Source organism: Vicugna pacos, chromosome 2 (assembly GCF_048564905.1).
Source record: "Vicugna pacos chromosome 2, VicPac4, whole genome shotgun sequence".
In the NCBI taxonomy this organism is placed as follows: domain Eukaryota; kingdom Metazoa; phylum Chordata; class Mammalia; order Artiodactyla; family Camelidae; genus Vicugna; species Vicugna pacos.
The window spans coordinates 92,154,266-92,168,078 of record NC_132988.1 but is presented as its reverse complement, the minus strand read 5'-3'; the positions used below and the strand labels follow the sequence as shown (position 1 = coordinate 92,168,078).

Genomic DNA, 13,813 nt, shown 5'->3' with positions numbered 1-13,813 from the left:
ATCTCACCACATATTAAACCTTCTGTTCAGTGGGGGAAAATGGCTATAAACACAACGAAGACAAATAACAAACTGAAAAAAAAATTCACACCATAGGTAACATAAAAGAGTAAATTTCCTTTATATAGAAAGAATTCTTTGAAATTATTAAGACAACTATAAAAAAATAGGAAAATGAGCAAAGGACAGAAACAAGTCCTAAGAGAAATACAAATGTCTAATAAACAAGAACAACTAACATCACTCAAAACTGAAGAAAATGCAAATTTAAATAATGACGATTTACTGGTTTTCCCATAGCTGACTGTAAGGCTGGTAATACATAATCTAAAGCAAGGACATCAGAAATAGGGAATTTTCAAATGTTGCTGGTGGGAGTAAAAACTGGCAAAACTCTCTGGAGAGCCATTTAGAAATATCTGAGCAAATTTAAAACGCATGGACCCTATTGCTTAGCAATTCCTTTCCTGAGAATTTATTTTATAGATAAATTTACATGGACTCTATTGTTCTAAAAGCAAAAGATCAATAACAACCTAACTGTTCATCAGTGAATAATCAGTTCATTAAACTACAATATAGTCATATGATGGAGTAGCGTGCTGCCATTAGGAAAAATGAACCGAATCCTCATGAGCTGATATGAAAAGGGCTTTAAGACACATCCCAAAGAGGTGAATATGCATGATCAAATGTGTGTAAAATTCTTAAAAGCATATATTTATATATGTGTGTATGCATACACACACGTACATGCATTTACACAAAAAATGTCTTAATGCAATAACAAGGAACTAGGTAACAATGGTAAACTGTCAGTTTACCAAATTAGATACATCATAAGGAAACTGAAAACAGACCTTGTTTTCAATGAGCTGCTATCAGGACTATCACTTAGAATAATTATTATATTAATTCAAATGCCAATACCACATGATTCCATTTATATAAAGTACAAAAACAGGAAAAACGTATCTATGTCCAGATAGTGGTTTGCTCTGGAGGGTAGGAAAGGGGAGAAGCAAGACAGTAGCCTTTGGGATGTTGTGATGGTAACACACTTTCCTGATCCAGATATGAAAATTCATCAAGATGTACCCTGATGTGCACATTTCTGTATGCTTACTACATTTCTATGAGATGTTAAAAAAAAAAGTCAAATGTTAGTGGTTTTCTAAAGCATTATTCAAGTTGAGAAACTTCATATTTGCAAAGACTAAATTCTAATCTAACCTTTCCAAACTAGTAACCTTTAATGGGCATTACTTCCAACTTTATGATTCAGGTAATCATAGACCAGACAACCTGGTCTACTGGCCCACCACACATTTTTTTAATTATATTTTCACATATTAAGGATAAGGCTCATTACTCTGGTATAATTAAAAGGGTGGGCTTATTTTACATTGCACTGAAACAGCAAGAGATGCTTCCTCAATGCACGTTTGCTTCTGCCCTGTATCTTTTCAGCTCCTTAGAAAGATTTCACAACTCACTTTTCCTTTTATTTTTTGTCTTTAGTACACCTTCATTTATAAGCAGAGACAAATGTGAGTTGATAGCTATTTAAAGAAAATGACTACCAACAAAGTAGGAAGAAAGCTAATAAAAGGCTTACTTACAGGAGTATTTTGAAAAGGCTTGAGCAATAACAGTAATAATAAAAATCTGCATCCTTTTAGTGTGTATAATCCTTAAAATAAGGATTTTCCCCAATATGAAACAAACTCTAAGCTCTATAAAGTTAAGGACTCGGCTTTCTGCTAAATCACTTCACATTTTAAATGGCCCTGTGCTATTACTATCTGACCAATGTTTAATCCATATGTGCATGAACTAGGCTGAGAGAAGGAAACACTTCAGTGAATAAAAACACATTCTTCCCTCTTGTGGAACTTATAGAGAAGTCAGGGAGATTAATCACAAAATTACTGAAATCAGTTTGTAAGAAAGTACTTATATTCTGGAGGAAAGAAATTCAGTTCTATGAGAAAATAAAATGAAGGAACATGTGATAGACTGGAGAGTCAGGAAACACTCTCCTCTGAAAGTGAAATTTATATCGCAATTTGAGGACTAAATAGGATATATATATTTTATTGAAGTGTAGTCAGTTTACAATGTTTGCATCAATTTCTGGTGTACAGCACAATGCTTCAGTCATATAGAAACATACATTCATTTTCATATTCTCTTTCACCATAAGTTACTATAAGATATTGAATATAGCTCCCTGTGCTATACAGTATGAACTTAGTGTTTATCTGTTTTTTATATCTTAGTATCTGCAAATCTTGAACTTCCAACGTACCCCTTCCCACCCCCTTGCCCCTCTGATAACCATAGCTTTGTTTTCTATGTCTGTGAGTCTGTTTCTGTTTTGTAAATAAGTTTGTTTGTCTTTTTTTTTTTTTTAAGATTCCACATATAGGTGATATCATATGGTATTTTTCTTTCTCTTTCTGGCTTACTTCATTTAGAATGGCATTCTTCAGGTCCAACTCATGTTGCTTCAAGTGGCATTATTTTATTACTTTTATGGCTGAGTAGTATTCAATTCTGTAAATATACCACAGCTTCTTTATCCAGTCATTTGTTGATGGACTTTTAGTGGACTAAATAGGATTTAAATGGGTAAACAGTTATTTAACAGCTACTATGTGCAAGGCATTCTTAGCCCTAGGAATGAAGCACAAATATGCAGAACTATTTCTCCCTAGGCACTGACATCCCTGATGTATAAACTAATGTTGTAGAACAGTTTCTGAGGACTATGTGGTGTGAATAAGTCCTACATAAGTAATAACCCAAGAAAATACAAAAGCACTCAAGTATGGTTTTAAGAATAATCTATAGCTGGTAGCCATGAGAAACAAGATGGAGCTACTAACACTTGGTTATTTCATTATACATTTGACCCTTAAACAACGCAGGCCTGAACTGTGCTGATCCACTTACACCTGGTTATTTTTCAACAGTGAATACATTATCCGTGGCTGGCTGAATCCCGGGATGTGTAGGAACTTAATCCCCATATTGTTCAAAGGTCCACTGTAATTAATTTAAATATAAATTTATAAAATGATACTTGACTCTTTTGGAGAAACATTTAAGTAAGTTTGGAACTTCTTGGGTAGGTAAATCTACTTTTTCAACCATAAGTTTTACGAAATCTAAATACAGATCAAGGGTTTCCAATGAAAATTCTGCATCTGAGTTGAGTGTTAAAACATATGCTGATTTTGGAGACTTTGCATGAAATAAAATGTAAAATATCTCAATAATTTTAAAATGTTACACATTGAAATGATAACACTTTGAATTTAGTGAGTTAAATAAACACTATTAAAATTATTTTCACTCATTTTTTTAAATGTGGTTACTAGAAAATTTCAAATTATGTATATGGCTCAAATTATGTTTCTATTGGAGAACCACTGATTTAGGAAAAGCAGATGGGTTCTGAAACTTTACCCTATTCAAAATGTTATCTACTTCTCCCATAAAAAGCAAATATAGGCAGAAATGGTCGCTCAGCTGTAAAGCTAAAGGTTTACCAGCAAGTGCCTTTGTTTCCGCAAAAATCACAGTGAGTTTCAAAGACACCCAAGACTCACAGTGGACCACCACAAGCTTCATATTAAGAATATAGTTGGGGAGGAGGTGGGGGTTTGGCTATAGCTCAGTGGTAGAGTACCTGCTTAGCATGCACAAGGTCTTGGGTTCAATCCCCAGTACCTCCATTGAAAAACAATATATATAGTTATTTCAAAGTGAAAAATAAAATAAGCAAAACAATCTAGCAACAGGTTTCCTTTCCAGCAACGTTTTCATGTGTCCCACTAAAGAAAATTCATAATGCTTATGTGCCTTGTGACAATGCCACTGGAGCTCAAAAAATGTCCAACAGGACCACAGGAGAGCAGCAGAAATCACAAAAGCACTAGTAAACAAAGAAGCGAACAAGTAAATTAAATGCCCACTTGTATTTTGTTTCAGTGTAAGATGCTACATATTTTCCCCCTGCCATTGGACATAAATATATAAATTCAAAATTATATACATATATCTTAATTCAATTTTTTATGACAACAATCCAATCCTCAATGTCTTTATTTTTGTCAACATGATGCCCCCGACCAAGGATGCTACAGTAAATTATCTCACTACAATCATGCCCTTACCTGTTCCATTTGCTTGACTGTTCTTTTTATTTGTGATATTGTAGATTTAGAATAAAAAGAATTTTTCCCTTCTTTTTTTGTGTCTTTTACCTTTTTTCAGTGTGTAATCAATCACACACTGTACCCAACAGGTTTCAAATAGGAAACAGATGGTACAATCAAATCGAGTATTTTGAGGATATAATTAAGGCACTAATTAAAAAAAAAAAAGTACCAGGGTAGGAAAATCCCAAGGGATAATGCAGACCCCAGGACGGGTAAGAGCAAGTTACCATCTGAAGGAGGAGAGAGCTGTGTGCAGGGGGTGCACTGCCCAACACCACCACCATCTTCCCTGGACGTTCACAGCCAACTTTCAGCAACCCTGTACAAAACTGGTAGTTTCTCCTGTTCTCATCACCTGATCCCTCCCTTGGCTATTAGGATGAGAAATTATTCCTCATTAAGCTAAAGTCATATGTAACTCCTCTTTTTTCAAGGAATAAATGAAAACTCAGCAAGTGTTCATCCACTCAGATCCAGCTCAAGTACTGCATCCTTGATAAAAATTTTCTTTGAATTACCAACTTGTTTAATCACTATCATTCTACCACTAAACTTTCTACATACATCTATTATTATACTAACATACAACATTAAATTTTTATTTTTATCTTTTTTCCCTATAGAGGGTAAATACCTTGAAGAAAGGACTGCCTTATTTTTATTCTTTTACTGAGGTATAATTGACATAAAATTATATTTTTAGGCATATAGTGTAATGATTTAGTATTTGTACATATTATAAAATGATCACCACACTAAGTCCAGTTAACAACTACTGCCATACATAATTACAAAACTTTTTTTCTTGTGATGAGAACTTCCTATGTACTTTTAAATGATGCCAAAGAGAAACAAAAGATATAAAATAAAAGTCAGACAAAGAATTTCACTTTCCCTGTCTTCCCCAAACACAGTCCAAAAAAATCTGACAAATTCCTCTCAATTTAGCCAGCTCTCTGTCCTGTCTGCTCCCTCTTCAGACCCTCAGAACTTCCCACAGTTCCATACCTCCTGCCCTGGCCTCAGTCCAATCCTCTGACATCTCCCAGATCCATCCCAGCTCCACAACACCAGATAAACACCGCTCCGTTCACAATCCCTTTCTATACAAAGACCTTCAGGATAAAGCTCTTTCAGCCATTGACAATCTAATACCCAACTGATTCTAGAACCTCTCATTTACTCAAATCTTTCATTACCTTCATTCAAACAACCACCTTCCTGAAAACTCTAATCCAACACGATCCTTACAATAACACTCTCTGGCTATAAGGAGTATTTTATAATGTCCTCTTGACTATCTTGAAGTGAAATTCATACATAATATAACCCACGTACCCACTTAAATTCCAGAACAACAGAAATGAAAGGGGAGAGAGACGTGTCAGTAGGCAAATTCTCGGGGCCTGGCTACACTCGTGGTCATAAGAAACAGCCATCAGATGCTTGCTTCTCTGGGAAGAATCATGGTGAGTGTGACAGCTCTGAATGCAAACTGTCAGAAGCGTGTGCTGTGCTGTCAACCCAGATGTGATCTGCATACCTGTTAATAACATCAATTTCAAAATGTTGAACAATTCTATGAAATTTCCAAAAAACGATTAAATACAATTATCTTTCAGTTAGAAGGAATTCCCACTTCTAGAACACATAGTGTATCTTAAGGCCATAAAAAAACACTTTGCTAGAACTTCTAGGCTCAGGTCATCACAAGCATGGTGTTCACCTCTATGTATACTGGGTAGGAAATGCATAAGCTCTACAGAGTGAAGACGTTCTTTATTGTACAGGGTTGTCCTGGGTACTGCCAGACATTTATCACCCACCTCTCCACCACAAAAACGCAAATAGTGGGCCTAAGGGGTGCTCTAGATACCTCCAATCGCCTCACTTTGAAAATTAGAACCTCAGTCCAGAGTTCTCTCTTCCTCTTCTTAACTCATTCAACACTTAATTCCTACACGATCCTGAACCAATACTTAATGTCTGAAGGCATATGTTATTCAACTGCAAATTGCAGTTACCACCAATCTGACAGTTACTATGAGGATCAAAGGAGAGATATAGGTTGCTTGCTCATTTTGCCTAATGTCTGGCAGATACTAAACATTCAATAAATGCTCACTGCTTTTACTATTGTTATTATTATTAATTTTTTTCTTACACATATGATCTTCTTTCTCAATGAGGTTGTATGCTTTCTGAAGAAAAGCAAAGTGTCTTGGAAATCTTTGCACATCCATCAAAGTACTCAGGAAACTCTGGTGGCCCACATCCTCTGTCTTCTCTCCTTGCCCTGTCTTGCCCTCTTGTAAAAATGTTCACAAATAATAAGCTGAGTCCAAGAATGGAGATAAGAACTGTAATTACAATGGAAAGCTTCTTTCTGCCATTACTGAAATCATTTCTGTGATCTGCCAAGTACAGGTAAAACCTGTCAAAAACCAGTCCTCTTACCCTTGATGTTGAAAATCTACAGGGTTTTATTAGTTGATAAATACTTTTAAAGTAGGCATTGCATTCCAGGGTTAGACCTATCTCCAAATTCATACTGATTCAATCTTAAAGGTTTTAATCATTTTTTTCCTAAAGAATTTCATCTCTGTTTCCAGATCTATACAATGGAGGAGCTGCATCAGACGCTCAGGGTTCCTTTCAATAACACTATGTAACACTTACCGAGCACTTTACTACGTGCCAGGCATTGTGCTAAGTGGGTACTTTATAAGGGTTCTCTCTCATTTACCACTTCTAACAATCTTACGAGAAAGGGAATACTATTACATCAATTTTACTGATGGAGAAACCGAGGCATGGAGGGTTAGGTAACTGGTCCCAGGTCACAGGAGAGGCAAGGGACAGAGCTGGCTGGTATCAGGATCCACATCTATTTGCTTCCAAAGACCAGGATCATGACCACGAAGAGCCTCAAGACTCAAGATGCTTTCTCTTGAAGTTGACTCAAATCACCAGAATTAACTAATTCTGCAAGATAATTCTTGCCACATTATCATTCTTCTGAAGTTTATGTCCAACATCCTGACATCCAGGTAAACTGAAAACAAAGGGCACTCTCAGGGAGAAAAACAAACAAACAGACTCTCAGAAAGCAAACAAACAAAAGACAAAGAGGACTCTCAGCTGCTGGCAAGCAAAACCTGAGTCCTCTTTTTCCTTACAGCTCAAAAGAGCAAAATAGAGTACAATTAAGAATAACTGTGTGTAAGGGAGGGTATAGCTCAGTAGTAGAGTGTATGTCTAGCATGCACGAGATCCTGGGTTCAATCCCTAGTACCTCTATTAAAAAAATAAATAAACCTACTTACCACCCCCTAAAAAAAAAACAAAAATAAAAATAAAAAAAATAAAAAGAGTAAGTGTGTAAAACTGTTTCTCAATCTGCGGGTAGGTTCTAAAATCAGAAAATGATGTAAAATTCGACAACACTCAAACTTACTTTGAAAAATCTTTTAAATTGCCTTAGTGTAATACTTTCCATTAAACAATTAAAGTGTGTGCAATTTTATAATGCATACATAATAAAGAGTATTTAATAAGTATACGTACATGCAAATTTTTATTCCAGTATTTTGTTTTTCTGTAGAGAAGAGAGTAGAGAGGTATGACATACAATACTCTATGGGGATAAACTTGATTAAAAAAATGTTGTAGATATAATACTAGTAACAATTTCTTGACATCCACATACCTGGGTGCTACATATCTGCTGTTAAGAATCACTGCCAAAACAATCTTAAGAACGAACAGAGTTGGAGGAATCATGCTCCCTGGCTTCAGACTATATTACAAAGCTACAATAATCAAAACAGCATGGTACTGGTACGAAAAGAGACACATAGATCAATGGAACAGGATAGAGAGCCCAGAAATAAACCCAAGCATGTGTAGTCCATTAATCTAATGACATAGGAGACAAGAATATATAGTGGAGAAAAGACGATCTCTTCAACAAATAGTGCTGGGAAAACTGGACAGCTACATGTAAAAGAATGAAATTAGAACATTCTCTAACAAGACATACAAAAATAAACTCAAAATAGATTAAAGACCTAAATGTAAACGTGGATACTATAAAATTCCTAGAGGAAAATACAGAACACTCTTTGACATAAATCACAGCAATATTTTGGGGAATCTGTCTTCTAAAGTAAATAAAATATAAGCAAAAGTAAACAATTGGGACCTAACTAAAGTTAAAAGCTTTTGCATAACAAAGGAAACCATCAAAAAAATGAAAAGATAACCTACTGAATGGGAGAAAAATATTTGCAAATGATATGACTGATAAGGGATTAATAGCCAACATATATAAACAGCTCATATAACTCAACATCAAAAAAAAAAACCTGATTAAAAAATGGGCAGAAGAACTGAAAAGACACTTTTCCAAAGAGGAAATACAGGTAGTCAATAGGCACATGAAAAGATGCTCAACATCATAAAATTATCAGGGAAATGCAAATCAAAAACACAATGAGATATTACCTCACACAGGTCAGAATGGCTATCATCAAAAAGAACACAAGTAATAAATGTTGGTGAGAATGCAGAGAAAAGGGAGTCCCCCTTCACTGCTGGTAGGAATGTAAACTGGTTTGTCCACTGTGGAAAACTGTATGGAGGTTTCTTAAAAAACTAAAAATAGAAATACCATGACTCAGCAATTCCACTCCTGGGTACGTATCCAAACCCCTCCCCTAATTAGAAAAGATACATGTACCCCAATATGCATAGCAGCATTATTTACAATTGCCAAGATATGGTAGCAACTTACGTGTCCATCAACACACGAATGGATAAAGAAGATGTGGTATCTATACACAATGGAATACTACTGAGCCATAAAAAAGAATGAAATTTTGCCACCTGCAACAACAGAGATGGACTTGGAGGGCATTATGTTAAGTGAAAGAAGTCAGACAGAAAGACAAGTACTGTATGATATCACTTTATATGGAATCTAAAAAATACAACAAACTGATGAATGCAACAAAAAAGAAGCAAACTCACAGATGTAAAGAACAAACTAGTGGTGACCAATGGAGGGGAAGGACAATATAGGGGTGGAGGAGGGGGAGGCACAAACTACTGGGTATTAGATAGGCTCAAGGATGTACTGTACAACATGGGGGACACAGCCAATATTTCGTAATAACTGTACATAGAACATAACTTTTAAAAATTGTATAAAAATTCTAAAACATTTAAAAAATAAATAAATAGAAAAAATTTTAGATATAATTACTAGTAACAATTTCCTGCCATCCACATACCTGGATGCTGCATATCTATTGTTAAGAATCTCTGTTTCGGAAGAGCCTAAAGTTACCACTTCTACAACTTAAAACAGAGGCAAAAAATTTGCAGCAATAAAGGTGTAGGGACTAATTCTATCTCTAAAGTCTATATCTTAAGCAAAAACACTTAAAAGAGGTTGATTTGTGATTCTAGCTTTTTGTTTTACTTCATTCAATGTTCTCAAAGCTAGATTTCAAAACCAACTCCAAGAACAAAGAAAAACAAGCACAGACATGGAAAAATCTGTTTCCTGAAATATATCCCAGGGGAAAAAAACAACTAGAACAGAAATAAATATTTTCAAGACAAAACAATAAATATAGAGTTTTTTTCCATTTATGAGTTAACTTTATAACTCTTAACAAGAAACTTTTTTTTTCAATTGAAGTACAGTCAGTTACAATGTGTCAATTTCTGGTGTACCAAGAAACTTTTTAAATGAAGCAAAAGCTTTATGCTTCCTCCACAAATATACTTGATTCCCATTTTTCATATTTTAAAGGCACAGTATTTGCAGTTTAGAAATAACAGCAATGGTTAATGCTTCTAAGACGTGCCAGTTTAAAATATGCTTCTGGATAGCTGCGGAGAATGAACTCCATCAACCACTCTGTATCCTTGCCTTCTGCTCTAACTTTGCATTGAGTCCCTTCTCACTGACTCTGGCCTAGCTATGCCACTTGCTTTGGTCAACAGGAGGTTAGCAAATGGGATGGTAGAGAAGCTCAAAAAGCGTGGCCCATTTCCAGCGCCCTGAAAAAGATATGATCTGTACCACTCTGCTGCCACAAGAGCATGCCCAGGCTGGCCTGCTGGAAGGATGTTGGAGACTTGGGTAGAATAGCTGAGTCCTCTTGGCCAAAGCCACTTAGACCAGCCTAAGCCAGCCAACCATCAAGACATGTGGGAGAGCCCTGCAAAGATCTGCATGCTATACCTGCGGCTGACTGTAAGCACATGAGTGAGCCCAGCAGAGACAGTAAGAATCACTCAGCCATCCCATAGAAACTAATGGCTATCGTTTAAGCTACTAAATTTTTGGGTGGTTCATCATTACACAGTATTACTGTGGCAACAGAGAAATAATTATACTAACTATACCCACAACAACCAAAATGAGATAACAGAAGAGCCATTGGAATAAAACCTGAATTGATCCAGGAGAGATATGATGCTATGTGAGGATCCTGCTTCCAGGAATCAAGTTCTTTCTTGGAGATTTATGTCCTCCCTCAGTCACACAGGGCTGTCTTGATCAATATAGACTGCAACTTTGTCTCCACAATTGTTCATTCACAGCACACATCCATTTACACTTTGCATATCAGAACACTCTGTGACACTAAATTTTAGGAATTTGTCATAAGGACATATGAGCACCATTATTTCTACTGGGAACAAGTTAAATGTCCATCAACAAACGGGAAACTGATTTAAATGAAGTATCACATTTATACAATGGAATACTATGCATCATTTAAAAGTGATGATGTTCCTACATTTAGTTACAAAAAAAAATCTCTACTAAATATTGAATCAAAAACCAGCAATAAAACAATATGATGAGTGTACTGGCATTTCATACACAGTGCTTCCAAACTTTTCTGTATGTTTGAAAATCATAATAAAAAGTTGGAATAAAGGCAGTATGCATAGTGTCATTCATACATTTTAAAATATTTTTATGGTAAAATAAAATTTAGGAAATCACACAAAACAAATAGCTTATTAATTATTATAAAGAAAACACTCTTATAACTACCAGCCAGAGCATCTCAGAATGCCCTCTATGAACGCCCTCCTTTCCCCTGAAAGTAAACAAACTGCCTTAAACCTACAGGATTTACTTCCTTATGCTTCTTTATAATATCATTACCCAAGTGTACAACCCTGGTCAATACAGTTAATGCTTATCTATTTTTTAAAAATTGATACATATTTTAAGTTACACTTACTCTATGTCCCCCTTCATCCTTTTCTTTATCTTACAGTTTATTCCTTAAAGAATCTAGACCATCTGAGCTATGGAGTTTCCACAGTATGAATTTCACTGCCTGCATATTCATGGTGCAGGTGGATCTATACTTGCCAAATTTCCTGCAACTTGGCAGCTGGATTCAGAAGCTTGAAAAAAACAGATTCAATCCATTTGGTGGTGTGATCTTTCATCAGGAAGCATATGATATCTGGTTTTCATCGGTTTGTAATGTTAGAAGCCATTGTCGCTCAGTGCTTGGATCCATTAAATCAACTGAAGTTGCAAAATAATGATCATCTAATTCTCTCATTTCATTTCATTGACTGAGTGGAAAAAATTTTAGGAGGTACCTCCCTTCATCTACTACTTGGTTAACCAGTGATCAGTTCATGTAAGAAAGGCAGGATAAATATTTGGTTCCTTCCTGACTACGTTCAGGACAATGAAATTGGTTTTCCATTAATCTCAGGTAATCAGTAATTTTTTTTTCTTATCATCAACCCTCATGGATTTAAACATATTTGCAATTCTTATTTTTGAAGCTCTAGTTGTCCCATGCCAGTAGAAGCCTCTTCAAGTTGGCTCCTGAGTCCTTTTGACAGTCTTTGATCGCTCCCTTGTAAGCTATTATCTTGAGATATCCAGGCTCATCTTTGATCTCTCCAGCTGTTTTTGTAGTTTAAAGCTCACTCGTTAGGAGATTCCTTAGGAAGAGTTCATAGGAACAATATTTCCTCCTCTCACTTCTTGCATGTTAATATAGTTGGTGTTCTTTATATTCTGGATCAATTTTGTTAAGACATAAAAAGAAGAGGCTCACATTTTCTTTTCTTTGAGGACTTTAAATATGTTATTCCATTTTCCTCTGACATAAAGAATTTCTGTCAGAAAGTCTGAGAACAATCTAATTCTTTTGTTGCTGTTTTTCTTTTTGTCTAGAGGTCCAAAGGAGGATCATTCTCCTTCCCCTTCCCCTCCTCCCCTTCTTCTTTTTTATCCAGTAATTTTACTGGAATATCTTGGCATTGGTTGTTCTAGGTTAATATACTAAAATATAAAATTTGTCCACTTAAAAATGTAGTTTCAAATCTTTTTTCTTTCCAGGAAAATTTTCTGGAAATATAGTATTTGTACTGTTTCCTTGCTTTGGTTTTCTTTTCCTATCATGGTATATTCCATCTTCTTTTCATATTTTCAATATTTGTCACCTTTTCCCAAAGTTTATTTTTTTCTTCATTTCCTTTCTGTTTTTAACTTTTTTCTCCTTTTCACCCTCTATTTCTCTTAGGGCAGTGTTTGTGGTAATTATTTGGTTTTGTGTTCCATCTAACTTAGAATTTCTAAAATGACTTTTTAAAAACTTCTAATTGTTCTGTCATCTTGTCTCAGATGTGTGCTGCTCTTTCATGTCTTGTATAATTCTTTAATATTCTCTTTTAGTTTCTTTTGAAATAATATATTACAGCTTTATTTTTTTAAGCATCTCCTTTTGGCATGTTTTCATTGTCTATAAGGATATTACTGTGTTCCTTTTTTTCTTTTTAATACTAAGTCTGTGTGGGATTTAATCTTGTTAGTGTTCTGCACCTTTATAAACTTTCATGCAAGTACAGAACACTGGCAAAGTGAATAAACAGTTCATAAAGGAATGAATAGACAAATTCATCAGAATGTTAACAGCAGCAATCTCTGCGTGGCAGGATTTAGAAAAGTGTCTTCTCATGTCTCACATGTTGCTGATTTGTGTAAATTTTTATAATGAGTATGAAGCATTTTCATACTGAAAGCAAAAGTTAAAACTGGGCTAAGGCTAAGTTTTACTAAAGGAGATGCGTTTAGTTTGTGAAAAGGAAGATAGTCACCACCCATCTGCTTTCCATGCTATATTTGACAGATTTTACTCTGCAGCTCAGAAAACATGTTAATAGGACTTCTCGTGGTGAGAGGAAGGGATTAAAAAAGCAAAGAACCCTGTTGTGATCATTTGGCACTATATGGGAAATGGCTCACAGCGCCTGCAACAAAGATAACATCTTCCCATAAATCTACAGTCCAAGACATCCCAAATATACACCCGAGAAATGCCGATGGCAGTGACAGCAAAGCACCAAGCACAACAATCCCAAACAAGAATGAGATGAAGCCTTAATTTGCTTAACTGGGCCTTCATATATCTATTAGAGAAAACACAAGAGATGAACTGCCTCATAAAGCAGATGGTCTTCTCCAGTTCCTTCTTTTTTTTAAACAAGATAATTAAAGGAAATGAAAGACCAAGGATCTTGTT

At 35.3% G+C, this 13,813-nt stretch overlaps 1 protein-coding gene across 10 annotated transcripts in view; it reads right to left on the bottom strand.

The window, feature by feature from the left end:
* The window catches only part of APBB2 (amyloid beta precursor protein binding family B member 2), a 348,955-nt gene that overhangs the window by 191,796 nt on the left and 143,346 nt on the right, over positions 1–13,813 (bottom strand). The window lies entirely within an intron of this gene.